Source organism: Apteryx rowi, unplaced genomic scaffold, assembly GCF_003343035.1.
Source record: "Apteryx rowi isolate R43461 unplaced genomic scaffold, aptRow1 scaffold_78, whole genome shotgun sequence".
Taxonomy (NCBI): Eukaryota; Metazoa; Chordata; class Aves; order Apterygiformes; family Apterygidae; genus Apteryx; species Apteryx rowi.
The window spans coordinates 3,030,289-3,045,868 of NW_020451071.1; the positions used below are offsets into that span (position 1 = coordinate 3,030,289).

The 15,580-nt window shown below is 38.1% G+C and overlaps 1 long non-coding RNA gene across 1 annotated transcript; it reads right to left on the reverse strand.

The window, feature by feature from the left end:
- Nucleotides 1–2,290: 2,290 nt before the first annotated feature.
- LOC112976931 lies at nt 2,291–15,574 on the reverse strand. The gene is made up of 5 exons (XR_003257232.1): nt 15,224–15,574; nt 14,796–14,999; nt 6,841–6,968; nt 6,015–6,129; nt 2,291–3,462 (listed from the first exon to the last, which is right to left on the reverse strand). It is a non-coding gene; the product is annotated as an uncharacterized LOC112976931 (long non-coding RNA).
- Between the last annotated feature and the right edge of the window lie 6 nt (nt 15,575–15,580).

Below are 15,580 nucleotides of genomic sequence, written 5' to 3' on the forward strand. Positions count from 1 at the left end.
TAGATTTAAGCTGCAGGAATGTAATGGCAGCAGAGAGTTTGCTGCTGTCATTTTCTATTTATATGTTTTTCTTGGGAAATTGGATGGAGTCAAATTACCAGCATATTTTCTTAAAGTGTAACTTTTATTTAGTTCTCTAATTTTGCCTGGCCTGTTGTGCTGGCAATGGTAATAAACATTTACCAGAAATTCAAGCATCGCGTCGCATTTAGTTAGTATAAAACAGAGTTGCATGTAATGTATAGCGCTTTTATTTGTAGCCATTTAGACTGCACATCCCAGCATGCAATTCTTTATTTTCCCCTTAGGTGTAGAGCAAGCTGGGATGCAGATGATTGGGATCTGTAGTCACCAGAGACACTAGCTCCAGAGTGAAAGAGGCGGTAATAGGAATCGTTGTGAAACTCTTTCAGCACCTCATCATAAACCATGTCTGAATTATTGAGAAGAATCATATTTCTTTATCTGGAACAAGGAATTTTTATTAGCATAAGAAATCATATCTAAAATGACATGCTGTTTCACTGTATATTTTTTAGAGAAAATATATTTTCTATGCAGAGTCTTTTCATTCCAAATTCTGCTTCCTTCTACAGCTCTAAAAAAGTATTTAGATGGATAGCATATGTATCAAATAAGTAGATATTTACCACCTATCCACACTTGTTTTTTTCAGGGAGGAGTATTTTGTCCAATGTAACCCTTAAAACTCTCAATTTAAAAAATCCCCTATTTTGTTCAGTTAAGCTTAGAACTGTTCCCAATGACATCATTTCCTATAAAAATAGAGTAGGGGACTGCAGTTGCTACTAGGATCCCATGGCAATTTAACTGCATTTGGAACCACTTTCCATTGTAATGGCCATTTCATTCTGTACGAGTCAGCTGTTATCTCTGTGCATTGATATTGCCCACTGTTCCTTTTAATTCTTTCAGTTTTTATAAAATTGGTGTTCTGGTTAAACTTTTTATAGAAGTGGAGCCTGAAGTATCATAATTTTGTCTGTACATTCTTTAAGAGGGAACAATTAGTACAAATATTAACTATAGTGTTGCATGATTTATATTTCTTGATCCATAAGTGAAAAGGCTGTACTTCTTTCAGTGTTTCACTGAAATTCAGTCGCAGACTGAGTGGCTCCTCTGGTAATTAAGCCAGCTCTGTCACATGAACTTGGGTACAGTCTGTGGTTGTGTCCCATCACTGGAAACCATTTTAATCAGTCTCTGTGTGAGACCAGCGAACCTTTCAAATCAGCACCTGCGATAATTCTGTGTCGCTCTGAGCTACCTGAGGACCTGGGTAGTTATAAGTTTCCATCATAGGATGCTGCTAGAAATTTCCCATGTACGTTTTCTGCAGTAGACGGTCTCGTGAAACGTGAACAATTGCTTTGGAATGGGATTGTATCACCTAGCAATACTCATCTAAATGTTAGACATATAGTCAAGCTAATTGTCCAGGCTCTCTTGAACCAGTGGAGAGAGACAGGCACCTTCACATAATCGTTACTCACATGGTAATTGGTGTCTAAAGCAGGTTGGGTGAGTTGCCTTCTGGAGGTGATGTTTTGTCTCCTATAGTTTCTCTGGCTATAGAAGAGGCTGAATGACAACTTAGACTAGACACTTAATTTTTAGGTGGTTAAAGTTAAATAAAATGAATCCTATCTGTGGTGCATAGAGGGTATCTAATATAAAGCTTCATATTAATGATATGCGTGGCCTGTAATATCATGAATTTGAACTTGCCAGAACTTTACGCTTGGCTTGTGAACTACCCATGCCCTGTACCACCTCTTCTCCAGTGGGCTGTACCTATTTTGGGAACGTAAAAGCCAGCTGGATGACTGCTGGAGGCTTTCAGTCTTCTTGGTGCTGTTGCTGCAACACCCTGGTGCGATGACATCTGCAGGTATCTGCTCAGACAGCTGTGCTGTTGAGAAGTTCATAAAATGCCAGTACTGTAGCTATGATTAATAGTCACACGATGTTTAAATCATCAAAAGCGCACACCTGGGGTATATCCTGGACCCAAACTGAATTTATCTGAAAGATTGCACAAAGACTTTGGACTTTTGAAGAATATGATATACAAAGGTCCTGCATTCTTGAAATGCACCAGTTCTGATAGAGTTTGGCTTTCTGCTAGGGTCTTTAAAAAGGCTATGCAGACTCCCACACTTCGGCCCCTCTGAGACAAGATTTGTGCTTTCCTCATATTTTTTAAGCAAATACAAGTAATTCTAAATCTACAGAATTATGTACAAAATCATTAGGGCATTCACAATGTGGTTTTATTATTATAGCTGTAGACAAAAGAAAACAATTCTCAGTAATGAGTTTTATTTTTCTGGTGAGAATTTGCTGATGGATGTAAGCTGCAGTTCAGGAAAATCAACAAAATCAAAGCACGTTAAGGACCCAAATAGAAATAGAACAAAAAGCCTTTTATTTTGAAAATTTATATTAATATAAAGCTTTATTCTAGAATATTGTTACTATTTTTGTCTCTCCTTTTTTCTCCAATTCCCCATATTTTATCTGTAGGTTTCTCATTTGTCAGTAATCATTTTGTGTCAGATTTACATTGACCAAGTACAAATAAAAGTCAATGTAGTCATGATAGCATAGTTTCAATACCTTTTCCTATTCCATTTTTGCTATTGATCAATATCCTTCACCCAAAAAAGCAAACCTAGGCTAACAAGTCATGTCGGACCTGTGCTAGCCCAGAGCATTGCACAGAGATGGAATGTGGTCAGTTTTCCCAAGGGAAGCTTGGCTATGAAAAGCTTGGGAACCGTGGCCTTATGTAGAAAACCTTCATAATAATGAAGACTTGCTCTTCAAGATTGTTGTTTGGTTACTCTCTGCAATATTTTCCAAATTAAATACTGCTATTAGACACTATTTTGGCAGGTGACTAAGGATATCAGATTCAGAAGTCCAGTAACACTCCCTCAATTTTCTTTTTCTTAAAAGAAATCTTTCTGGAGATGCCGGACTGATAGGTGTGATTCTGAATCTCTGTCCTTCACTCTTACAGGTTCTCAATGTGCAATGCACTTTCTGTACTTCTTAACTAATGCGTTTTTTTGTTATGTCATGTAAAGGCCAGTTTAAGTTGAAGAAACAAGTAATTTGATTGGGGAGCAAGTTCCACTTGCAATACAAGCAACACTTGTATTCTGTTGACAATAAGAAAGTTATTTGTGATAGAGCTTTTTTGTACGTGAAACATGGGAAAATCATGGCACCTCCCAGTTTCTCCAAACTTCCAAAGCTGAAGCCAAGACACAAAGGTAAGATGATATAAATTCAGGCAGCTCAGGAGGATAAATGCAGTTTGTCAAGAAGGTTTTCACAGCTCATATGCACATCACCTTTGTTTCACGTGGTTCCTTCTATGCGTATCAAAATGACAGTGAAGACTGATGGCCAGCAATATTTGCATTTCACCTGAAACAGAGGAATTAGAAAAGAATTTCAGTACAGTCTACAAGCATTAATTAAATTAATCTTTTAAATACCACTCTCATTTTTTTCTCTCTTTACAATCATCTGAGCTGCCTCAGTGGTTGAGATGGAAAAGTCTTGCTAGAAAACCTGTTTGTCCTGAACCTGTTATATAAAAAGGAACAAGATAGACGTAGTGCTGGTATGACATACCACTTCATGTTGGCCCCTGTGCTATCAACCAGCTACATGATGGTATGATGTAAATGGTCTCATTGGGATCATTTGCATCACCCTTCAATACAGAAACTGGAAAACAGCGTATAGCAACGTACTTAGATTGATCTGAAGCACTCTAAAGGCTGGGTTGAGTTCATGCATGGCAGGACTCAAGCACAGATATCTTTCTACAGTTCTTTCCAATTTGAAGGGGATGCATTTCCTTGAATCTTCATCTCTCAATGGTGAATGTTTACACAGTCTTGTGTATTCAAGTGCTGAAAGTTTCATTTTTTCTTCAGAAAATCTTTTTTGCTGTAAGACAGGCAGTGAAGCATAGAACAACCAGAATATTTTATCAACCAAGCTTTAGACTTTATTTCATTCATGGGATAGTTCTTCTGTTCTAAAAATGTGGGTGTATATGTAAGTTGCTGTTTTCATTTGCTGTTTGCTATTAGTAGTCTGTGCATGAAGGCCTCTATCCTCACTGAAGTCAGTGACAAAGCTTCCATTGACCTCAGTGTTGCAGGATCAAACCCTTAGTCATTAGCATGTTGTAAAAACGGCTGTTGTCCCTGCCAATTTTAATAGGCCTGCCTACAATTGTCATTTGTTTAGCCTAAAAATTAACTTAGCAATCACAGCTAAAATTACATGTCAGACTATTGATGCATAAGAATACTTCATACTGAGTCATCAAGAATCTTATGATGCTCTTAGACTTTTATAATCATTAACATTTAAGCAAGAGATTCTGAAATTTGATAAAGGCTGGAATTTTCAGATATGAAGGAGGTTAGTTCTGATGAAAGGATAAGATTTATATTTGTTAAACTCCATTTTTTGTGTTACCATTCCTTTTCTTTGAATAGCTGGATCTAGTTGACTTCTTTGTACAGCCAAACACAACTTACTTTTTGATGCATTCATGCTCATAAACTGTTCAAACAGCTGTCTCTTTTAACAAGCCTGTTAGCTGGGACACAGCTAAGGCGATCATTTTTGTTGTCCATTAGGTAGTTAAAATAAACTGGAGATAATCTAAAACCAAAATGTCACGGTTTAAATATCTCAAGGTTTTGATAAATTTTAAATCAGAAGGATTTTGAATAGTCCAGGATTTAAAGGATACTCCTATTCTGGAACTGGATTTTGCCACTAATGTCCTTTTTAAGTGACAACATTACTGAATTTTATGTTTAAGTGCTGATGTGGTATGACTGATATAAGAAATAAAAACATTGCTCATGTTTTCTGGCATACGGGACATGATAAAAACGGTTACAAGATCAAATCTATATGCAGTTGTTTTCTTACGGAACTGAAACAACTTCCAGTAATTTGAATTTTTAGCATTTTTATGACAACTCCCTCCCTGCCCCCCTCTCCCCCAACAGTCTCATGTTTCTTTTGGGATGGAGCAAAAAAATATTAAAAAAGCAATATGGGCTATTATTAAAAGAAACTGCTTGTTGTGCAGTTCAAGCTCAGAGTATCAGAAGGAGGAACCTATCAGAGAAGGAAAATCTCATATTCCGAGACATATTAGCATATGTTCTTTTGTAAAATACTTAACATGTCTACTGTGAGTAATGTGCTGCAGCTTCATATCATATTATTACTCAAAATATGGACATTATTTGGAGATAAGCTGAGTCTCCACCTGAAACAGAAAGTTGTTCTTCCTTCTCAGGAAACTTCAGTTAGTCCAATGGATCAGTAGTTCAGCTACACCCTGAGAGATTTGGGACTGTGATTTCTTTTAAGGATTTGAAATATGCTTGCTTTCTTGCTTGCTTTCATTCATTGTAGTATATCACCCATCTATTTATTAAATAAGATATATATATTTTTTGATTATACATACATTATATTTTTATAAGCATATATTTATTTTCTGTATTTTTTTACCTTTATAAGAGTATTCAAAATAATTGGCTAGTACCTGACACTTATAATGTCATATTCTAATTGCTCCCTTGTATTGTTTTACTCTGCTTTATGTTCAAAATAAATAATATAATCCTTTGTAAAAGATAAGATAAAAAAGAAGAAAAAAGCTGGGCTTACAAAGATGAGATAAATGAGGTAAAAAGGCAAAGCTTTGTGCACAGCAGGCTGCTGAAAACTGGATTGGAATCATTAGCTCACTCTACAGAGGTTGAAAGATTGCCATTCTATGTCATAAACTTCAATTAATATAGAGAGTGTCTCAACATTAAAGTAATGGTTGACCTGAACTGAACCCAAGTTCAATGAAAAGCTCATTACCAATAACAGTTAGCAAATAGGAATTTTCCTGCAAGTGCAAATTGAAGAGCAAAGTAGCATACCTTCGGAGCACTGAGCAAACACTTCCTTCTGCTGCTAATCCTCTATGTTGAATTTGTGAATATTTAAAGATAATGGTTGTGAAATGCTTCCATCTCGTCTAGCTGCAGAAGTAACCTACTTGAGAAATCCACAGTTAAAAAAAAGAATCTGATGCAATTTATAACATCGTCTACAGAAATAAAATTTCAGGATCCTTTCTGAAAGCGAATCCTAAAGGAGTGGATCTAATGCCTTTTCAAGTTAAACTAAACAGTCCCATTGACTTCAGTGCATCTACATGTCTTAAACTTGCTTGGGCAAAGCATTAGTTCTGTTAAGATGACTTTCATCAGTTTAAACTGGATTAATGGTACAGCAGTCATCTATCCTAAAATCACAGAATAATTTGTTGGAAGGGACGTCTGGAGGTCATCTAGTGCGAGCCCCAGCTCAAAGCAGCTCCAACTAGATGGGGTGGCTTAGGTCTTTGTCCACTCGAGTTTTGAATATCTCCAAGGATGGAGATTCCACACCCTCTCTGGGCACGTGCACCGGTGTTTAAGCATGCTCGTCATGAATTTTTTTTTTCCATTCAGAATTTGCTAATCAGAATTTCCTGTGTTGCAACTGTTTATGTTGTCTCTTGTCTTATTGCTGTGCACCTCTGAGAAGAGTCTGGCTCTGTCTTCTCTATATCCTCTCCTTAGGTAGCTGAAGACAGCAATAAAGTCTCCCTTTGGACACTTTTTTTTTAGATGTTGGTACTTGTTAAAGCACTCTCAGGCTTATATCTTGTTTTCAATTACCAGAACGGGACTGCTGGAGTACCATGTGCACCAAACTTACCGTCTCCCATCACCAGCATGTCCTGTCCTTCAGCAGGTTAAGGGAGCACTCTGCTCTGATTTACCTCTCTGACATCCAGGGATTTTCTCAGATGAATAATAAGATCAGCTCTCTGTTTTGTTGTATTGCTGGAATGGAAGCTAATATTTAGCCACTGTATTTCCTTACTTTTTATCTTAAAATACATACTATCTAGCAAGGCTACTATCAATGACACATTGCTTTTGCTAACTGAGACACACAGAGAAAAGAGGTCCACAGTAGTATATGCTTCTAGAGCTTCTTACGTAATATCTTCATTAAAATGCCAATCACAGGGTACTGTTAAGAACCACTTCAGACTGTGATCAGCTTTTTAGGCCATGTTCGCTTTTTGACTTTTTGCCTGAGAAATTCCACAGGTTCACATGCTTGATTATGCAATTATTTTCTTGAGTTCGTTAAAAAACACCTCACATGACCAGTTTACAGCCCTAAAGCTGATCTTCCTCATAATTTATATTCTGGTAGTAAAATGCTTATCACCAGAAAAATCTGCATTTTTCTCTTAAAAACCATTGTGTATGAAGATTGCCTGATATTTTGTGTTTTGCTGTGGGAAGACCAGCAGAGGGTGCCTGAGTTAGTGAACAAGCCCCATTCCCAGATTTGTATTGGAATTGCTGATAAGAAGTGTGAAAAGGAAGTAAACAGGAAGGTTACGTTAATTTAGTGCTCTATTAAAAACAACAGGGAATACGTTAATGAAAATGAAGGCAAACTAATTGGCTAGGAAAGATGCACTATTAAGAAGCTGTCAGAAGAGTATTACTAATAATGAAGAAAAACTACAATAATTGGGGGATTGCAAAAGACATTTCAGTTACCTGATTCTGTCGTTGGCTAGCAGCTTCTAAAGGACTGGTTCCCTAAAGTGTCATTTCACAGGATTCGGGAGACATTCACAGGTGCTAACTTTAGTGCAGGAAGCTACTCCATAAACTCCCTCCATGTAAGGAGATGGAGGAAGAGAAAATCTTTCCAGGCAGGATTCAGAGCAGGATCTTTATTTATGTTCCCTGCTCAGCCCCACAACGGAGTTTATTTCTATTGACTATAACAGGCCGCTCAGGGACACTAACCTCCTCTGAATGAGCCGTTTTGGATACTACCTTCTTTTCCTACACCTATTCTTCACTTAATATTAAATGTTGCCACAGAGGAAGTTTTCACTAGTTCCTTGCATGAGTCGTCTTTTCAGTACTAGTGCCACGAGGGAGCCCACACAGACACCAGTCTTTATAGATTTATTACAACAGATTTAAATTGAATGAATATTGTTACACATTTTACCAATGTGGAAACGGGTGCACAAATCTTTCCATTGACCTGGGTGACTTTGAAATCCAGGCCAGGATGATACACGGAGAACAGGGATCTATTAATCAGAATGTAAAGAGCAATGGTAATTTCTTCTTCACCATCACAAGAGATTTATTCCATATCAATAAAACAGGAAAGCTTTTTTGAAGAGAAAGATGAATTATATGCTTTCTATCTCTCAGATATGATATATTCATATGACATGGTATGTTCAGATATGTTCTAGCCTTTACCTATAGCTAGTTCTCTGAGGAACAGTCCTTCATATATTTGTATCTTGACTCCTTCTAATATTTCATTTGAACAATCAAGAAGAATTACATAGCAGTACTGTCACACAAGCAGAATTGCACTATCAGATGAAATTTTCTTCAATAGACCTGGCATGTTCTTTATTTTTGGTATTTATATAAACACAGATGGTTTAGTCATACCCTTAATGTAAACCAAAGAGAGTTTGTTATAAAACGAAATGGATAATGTGACTTAAAGACTCTGGGTTCTATCACTGTCCCACCATAGTAAACAAACCTTATCTTCATAAAAATTGCCCATCTCTTGTAAAAAAGGTTGGAGTTTTTGTGGATTTTTTTTATATTGCTCTGGGTAAAAGTGCTTTGAATGCCAATAAATAAAAAGAGAAGTCAAAGTAGTGTGGTCTGAAGAAATGAGCAGAGCTCAGGCAGTCACTGTTGATTTAAAACTTAACTTTCGAATAAAATTTGCCCTTATGGAAAGGACCTGTGTAAAACATGTGGAACACTTAAGTCCCACTTAAATATCCAGTTAGGGCTTTGAGGGAGACCTAATGTGCAGGAGCTTTTGACTGGAGGCGAATATTGTCCTTTAAAAAGTAACATGCTTCTTTTAAACACAAGTAGTTAGTGTAGGTGTCACTAAAAGCATTGCAAGCACTTTGCAAACCAAAGCAAAGCCAAGCAGTTTATAATATAATTGAAGTTAGTTATGGATGTCATGGAAAGTCATGGATGCAAAATTTGGAAGAAGAGCAGGGTCAAGTGGAGCTGCAAGTGGCTGGGACTACTGCACAGTTTTACAGCCTGAAACACCTACATCACACTGGGAAGAGAGTAGAAAAGTGCTCTAGCTTTTTATCTTGAGAAAATCCATCCAAGAGAGGCCACGAAAGTCCATGACCAGCAGCCAAGAGTCATCTCCCTTTGTGTTTGTAGATGCTTCCTATATTTGTCCTGGCCGCCTGTCTAACAACTGTCCTGCCATTGTGTATTTTTATAGTACTATTTTGTATTTTTCTGTGATGCTCTGTTGTCAAGAGGTTTTGTTTGCTTTTTTTAGCCATCCTAGCTATGCCTCTACTAGCAAATAAAATGGTCTGTGGACTTTCTCTGGCCTTGAGGCCAGCTGGCCCATCCTGGCTTGTGGCTGTAGCCGGTGCCTCTCAGCCATCCCCAAGGCTGTTTGGGAGAGTGTGCGCTGGCATGCACCAAAACCGGGCTGTGAACCACGATAACAGTTTAAAAATATGGGCGTCTGTGTGCCAACACAAGGGTCCGTGCCTTGGCCCTGCTTGACTTACCGGAATAGATGTAGCTTAGTCTGGAGTAAAAGTGATTTCTTTTATTTACCTTTTATTGCTCAGAAACAGGCTATACGAAACTGTAATGCGGTGGCCAGGCAGGCAGTATCAACAGTTTCATCCACTGTTTTCAAAATGGATAAAGGACGCAGTAGTTCAGCTTACCCTATTCAGAAGTGCCTTACATTTACAAACCAAAGTTTTAAACTGATGTGAGCTCTCACACAAAAACTTAATGAAATAGACTGAAAAGAATTGGATGCAAGGGGAAAATGAAATTAAGGAGAGAACTGAATGAAGAAAGATGGACAGATTTCCTGCAAGCCTCTCTCTGAATGGCATAAGTAAGGAGGCAGGGAGAAGGCGCTAGCTGTAAAAAACCGTGAAGATTGAACAACATGCTGAAAGCGGAAATGAGAAGAGATTAGGGTAGCAGGAATGCAGAGGCTTAAGTGTATAAAAACTCAGAGAATCTAACAAGAAGATAATTCTGATGCAGAAAGCACACAGCTCCTGCTCTTTAAAATAGTAGGAAAAAATTCACTGATGTAGTGAGAACAGAATTGCACCTTAAATCCATGTCTAAACAAAATGATTCCTCTGCATTGAAAAGGTTTCAAATGGATGTCCATTACCTAGGGTAAAATATTCATTTTCCAATAAATTTTATTATGGAAGAGAGAACATTTTCTTAAACAATAATTTGCAGTTAAAACAGATGTAAAATAAAAACTACAGAAAGTAAATATCCACTGTCTAACCAGAGGGGTTTTGTAAGACACATTTCTGGCACTCAGTTACATTTACATGGGGCTGTCCTTGTCCATATGCGTGTTTGTTTGTCTCCTCTTCTAGCACCACTAAACCATATGGCGTAGGTAACATTTTGAAGCTAATAGCACTGAGTCAAAATTGGCCTTACTTCATTTGCACTCATTTTATGGTAGATTCACTCTAAAATGTTGTTTCCTAATCTAAGCAAAGAGCTTTTCTCCTCAGAAGCTGTTCTGTTATGCTCACAATGGAAGAGGAAATACAGGAAAAGGGAATACAGAGCTGCTCTACTTACCAGCTATTCATTTTAATGTTCCTGCATCTGCATAAATAATTTAGTGAAGGAAGAGCATTTTTCAAATTTATGTTTTACGTAGGCACTGAAATAATCTCAGCTAATTGCACTGGAGTTTCATTTACTATAATGCGGATCAAAGAAATTGCGTCACAGTCCTGTGGAAAATATTCACACCCATGCTTTCACAGTATTATTCCCAGGGCTGGCATCAAGTCATCTGAGGCCCCCTTGTGAACATTCAAAGAGGAAGCTCTTTACCCATAAATCCATGAAAAGTTTACTTATTTTATACTGCAGTTCTCTTTATAATGTTGGGTAGTCAGACCTGCTAGAATCTGGTTGATTCAGACTCAACGAAAAGAAAAAAAGTATGTAAACATGGTTGTATAACTCAGAAACGAATCAGGGAAAGCTTGGAAAAAAAATGGCAAAGCCTGAGACAGCTAAGGATGTCCGTAGCCATCAGGAAGTGTACAGAGCAGGAGGCTGGAGGCCACTAACCCATAAGCCCTGCATATCTTCTGTATGTATGGCTGGCCGTACCTCATGCTTAAAGCATCCAAACTACATTTATGTGTTACAGAATACTGTATGCAACCAGTAGCTACTGGTGATTAGCTCTGCCCTAGTTTTTCCATTTCCAAGTCTACAAATGTGAAGACTGTGATCTATCTGTAATGAAACAGAGAGAAACACAGTTAACAAACTGGTAAAGGATTTGCTAAAGGTATTTGAACAGAACAGAATATAGATGGTTAGGTCTTCAGAATTTGAGACCACTTTTATTTAGGTAATTACATCATGGACTGAAGGACCCAAGTCTAGGCAGGGTGTGTAAAAATTCTGGCTTTTTGTTTAATAAGGCAAGCATTACTCAATGGAAATAATTTCACATGGTCTTGCTCTGTCATGATGGCAGCCAATATGGAGGTATTCAAATGATATATCATAAAACAATTAGAAAACTCTGAAAGTTCTTTCTTTGCAGTGGATCTACAAAGAATTTATAAAATATCACACTGTTATTAATACTTTTGTTGTAGGCCAAAATTATTTCTTTGTTTCAGAAGTATAACCAACTTCTATCTCTTGTTAAACTGTAAAACTTGGCCAAATCACATGAACCTAAGGAATATGTATGTATAACTTGCTGCTGCAAAACTAATTCTTAAAATTAAAAGTTTAATCAAATTACTATTACAGGCCTATCTTCAGAAAGAAAATATTAAGCATGTACTTTACAGAACATGTCCTATTGTAACCAATGAGATGTGAGTACATGCATATTGTTAAAAACAGACTCAAATGCTTTGCTGCATATGGATGGGTTGAAACAGATGCTTAATTGCCTTGCTAAATTAGGGTTTAAATAATATCCATCCATACATTCCTATAATGTGATGTGATGTTTGCAGTATGCGCATTGGTATTCTTTAGCCATCACGGGATGATTTCTACGAGACAGGCATGTATAGTTGTTCATTTCTTATGGGCAGCTGAAATGTGTACATTTTCTGCATTTCTCAAGATGCCTCATCTCCAACACTGAAGAGACAACATCTGTCAGCTGAAGTCAGCGGGAACCGTGAAGAAAAATAGATGGTCATCTTGTAGGACTGCGAGACTTAATAACTGCTTAGTTACGAATGTGATGTGGCCATGTGTTCCAACAATTCCTTGTTTGGAAATGCCGCAATGTGTAAGAAAAGTACCTTGTAGGACTGAGAAGTGGGGCAAACGGACAAAGAATGAAGTCTGAATAAAGAAGTATGCTATAAACTCATAACCGGCTATGGAAACAGACACAGGGAGTACTGGAAGGATGCCAGAACCTACCAGATGAAGAAACCATTTCAAAAACCAAGCAAAACCAAGATCATGAAGTCAATGTGAGAAGTACAGAAGTGCAAAATGAGAGGCTGTAGGGCAGGAAGAAGAGAACATGGAGTTGTCACCCTCCCCAGTAGACAGAAAGAAGCGCAGCCAGTGTATTCTGCTGTCTTGTCTCAGGACTATGTAAGAAATCCATATATACATTGCAGATATATTCTGCTGTATATGATATGCACATGTTTATGAGTTTATATGGGATAGGTCTATGCATTGCATAAACCTGCTCTAAAATTGGATGAGTTTTGATGCTGTTCTTGAAATTCATTCCACCTGCCTCTGACTTTGGGTTACAATATAGTTATTGCAGAATACAGCTACAATGCAAAAATAAAACTGTTCACATGCCTTAAAAGTTTTAGTTTTGCGGGCAGATAAACCATTAGATTAACCTCTGTTTCATCTTTTTTATTGTTGAATACAATACATCACTCTGATTTTTCCTCTTACTCATTTTGTTCCTGACATTTCTACCATAAGCATTGTCACATAGAAAAAACTGCTTAGATACTAACAAAAAGCCATACCAAAGCAAATCTAATTGGAATCAGAAAGCTGAAGAGAACTACTAGAGTTCCACTTTTTCACTCCACTGTCACATTTTCCTTCTCCATTTAGCAGCATTAATAATAATACACATTCATTATTCATTAATAGAGAACACTTGAGAGTTTATATCATTGCACTTGTACACAAGATCTTCTTAATATTGCACAATGGCAGAATAAAAACAAATTTATAGAAACAGCAATCTAATCAAATATTTAATTCTGCTTCATTTCTTTGGAGACAGAAGGTACCTTATCTTGCTTTTATTTACATTCTTTTAAGGGCGTCGACATCATTTGTGTAACTGTAAGAATAATGCATGTTATCCTGTTACGTTCTGAGTTTAATTGATCTGTTATCTGCTGCCACAGAGTCAACACGGGAACCTCACCAGGGTTCACAGCAAGATGTGGAGCAAGACTGTGACTTCCCATTTCAGTTACTATTTCTCATTTTATTTTCAGAGCTTTGGACTTCAGCTTCCCATTGGCTCTGGCACTTCACTACCACAGTCATGCACTTTGTATAGATATCAGACTAAGGTTACTGAATTCCAAAGTGCTCTCTGCATAAATCACTGCACGAACTGCAACGGAGCTGTCATTTGCTCTGTTGACGTTCAGGCTGACTTAGGTTGATTGAGTCTTTAATCCTCAACTGCATTTTTTTAAACTATTAGTAGTGATACTTGTTCAGAAAGTGAAAATTTAGTAATAATGGCCTGTTCAGAAAGTGAAATTATTTTCTTGTATGGAAAGTAAGTTCAGGCATTACAAAGAGAAATATTTTTTGGTTTTGCTCGGGAATTTAGATGTTGGTCAAATCCAATGGCTTCGTTATGACGTGATTACTTAAAAGATGTTTCAGTTTGCTTTGGTACTTTGTCAAATAGCTCTTCCCTAAGTAGCTGCCGGCTCTGAAGCAAGAAAAAGAGCGTGTGTCGTTATCAATGCTCGAAATTGTACTTCCAGCAAGCAAAGCCAGACCGCTGCTGACCATCAGGATGAGACAGGAAGCTGGCAACCCTTTACCCCCATCAATCTTTTTCCGGTTGCTTTAGGGTTGACAAGAGAGCAATCCCCAGCACGCTTCAGATGGCTCCAGCAACCATAAGTAAAAGCTTCAGCCTGTGGTCGCTCTAATGCTGTCTACCTGATGGGGATCTCAAACACTTGCGTGTGTATAATTAAGATAGTTTCTTAAGTACAATTAGCTATCGTTAAGACAATATGAACATACTTGCTTTTTATATGTTGGAAAACAGCAAAAATGGCCGTTACTTTGTAAAGGACTTTGTAGCTTTCTCCAATGCACTCCTTTTCATTCTCAGTCTAAGTCACTACTTGCCTGTAATCTTGGGGATAGGCGGTAAAATACCTACTGATGGTGACTGTGCATGTACGCAGATGCACAAGAACTCTCTAAAATGTTTAGTGAACTTGTTTTTTTCAGCAGGAAAAATCTATTTTATTCGCTTTTGTGATAAAAAGGATTGAAGCACACAGTTACACGGTAAGGTCTCACCACTCGCCAGTCACAGGATGCCGAGACCTTGCGACCTTCTCCTTTCTGCTTAGCCCAAGCTGCTGCATATCCCTCTCTTCAGGCATAGCCGGGGAAAATCCCCACTGGAAATGCTGCGTAGGTGCAGTGTGTGTCCTATTCCAGTTTTATACTTCTCGTCCTGGTGTGTTGTTACGCACAGCTTCGTGATACAATGTGCACCACCTGCACTTAGTATAAGGAGGAAATAAAACCCAGAAAGATATTCCCAGTTATTATAAAGTTCTGGCTGGGACAGACAACTGAATTTTGGCAAGAGAAAATTTGCTCATCATTTCCTAATTTTCCATTGAAAAGCAAGCAAAATATTTTAAATAACTTGCTATTTATTTATATTATTCACGTTTAGGGTGGCATTAGGATTCCGTTGTGCTGTACATCGTACTAACCCAAAATAAATACTTCTTAAATCTGCAAAATATGAGAAAGCAGAAAGACACGGTGAATAGCTGCGAGCATGACATATAGCTGCGGGAAACACGAGTCTTCCTTCAAGTCCCTCCAAAGGCCTGTTCCTGTTCGGAAACCCCGCGAGCAATCAGGCGGTAACGGCTGGGCTGGGCTGATGTAAACGCCCGCTAGAAACGACGCCGTTTCGGGAACGGCGTTTCGAGGCGGGCCGTTACCGCGTTTTGCCTCAGAAAAACACCGTATTCTGACGCAGAAAGTCGCAGCGCAAATTCTGCGGCGGCTTCGGAGCGGGTCCACGAGCACCGCGGTCGCCCGCGGAGCCGGGAAGGACCCGG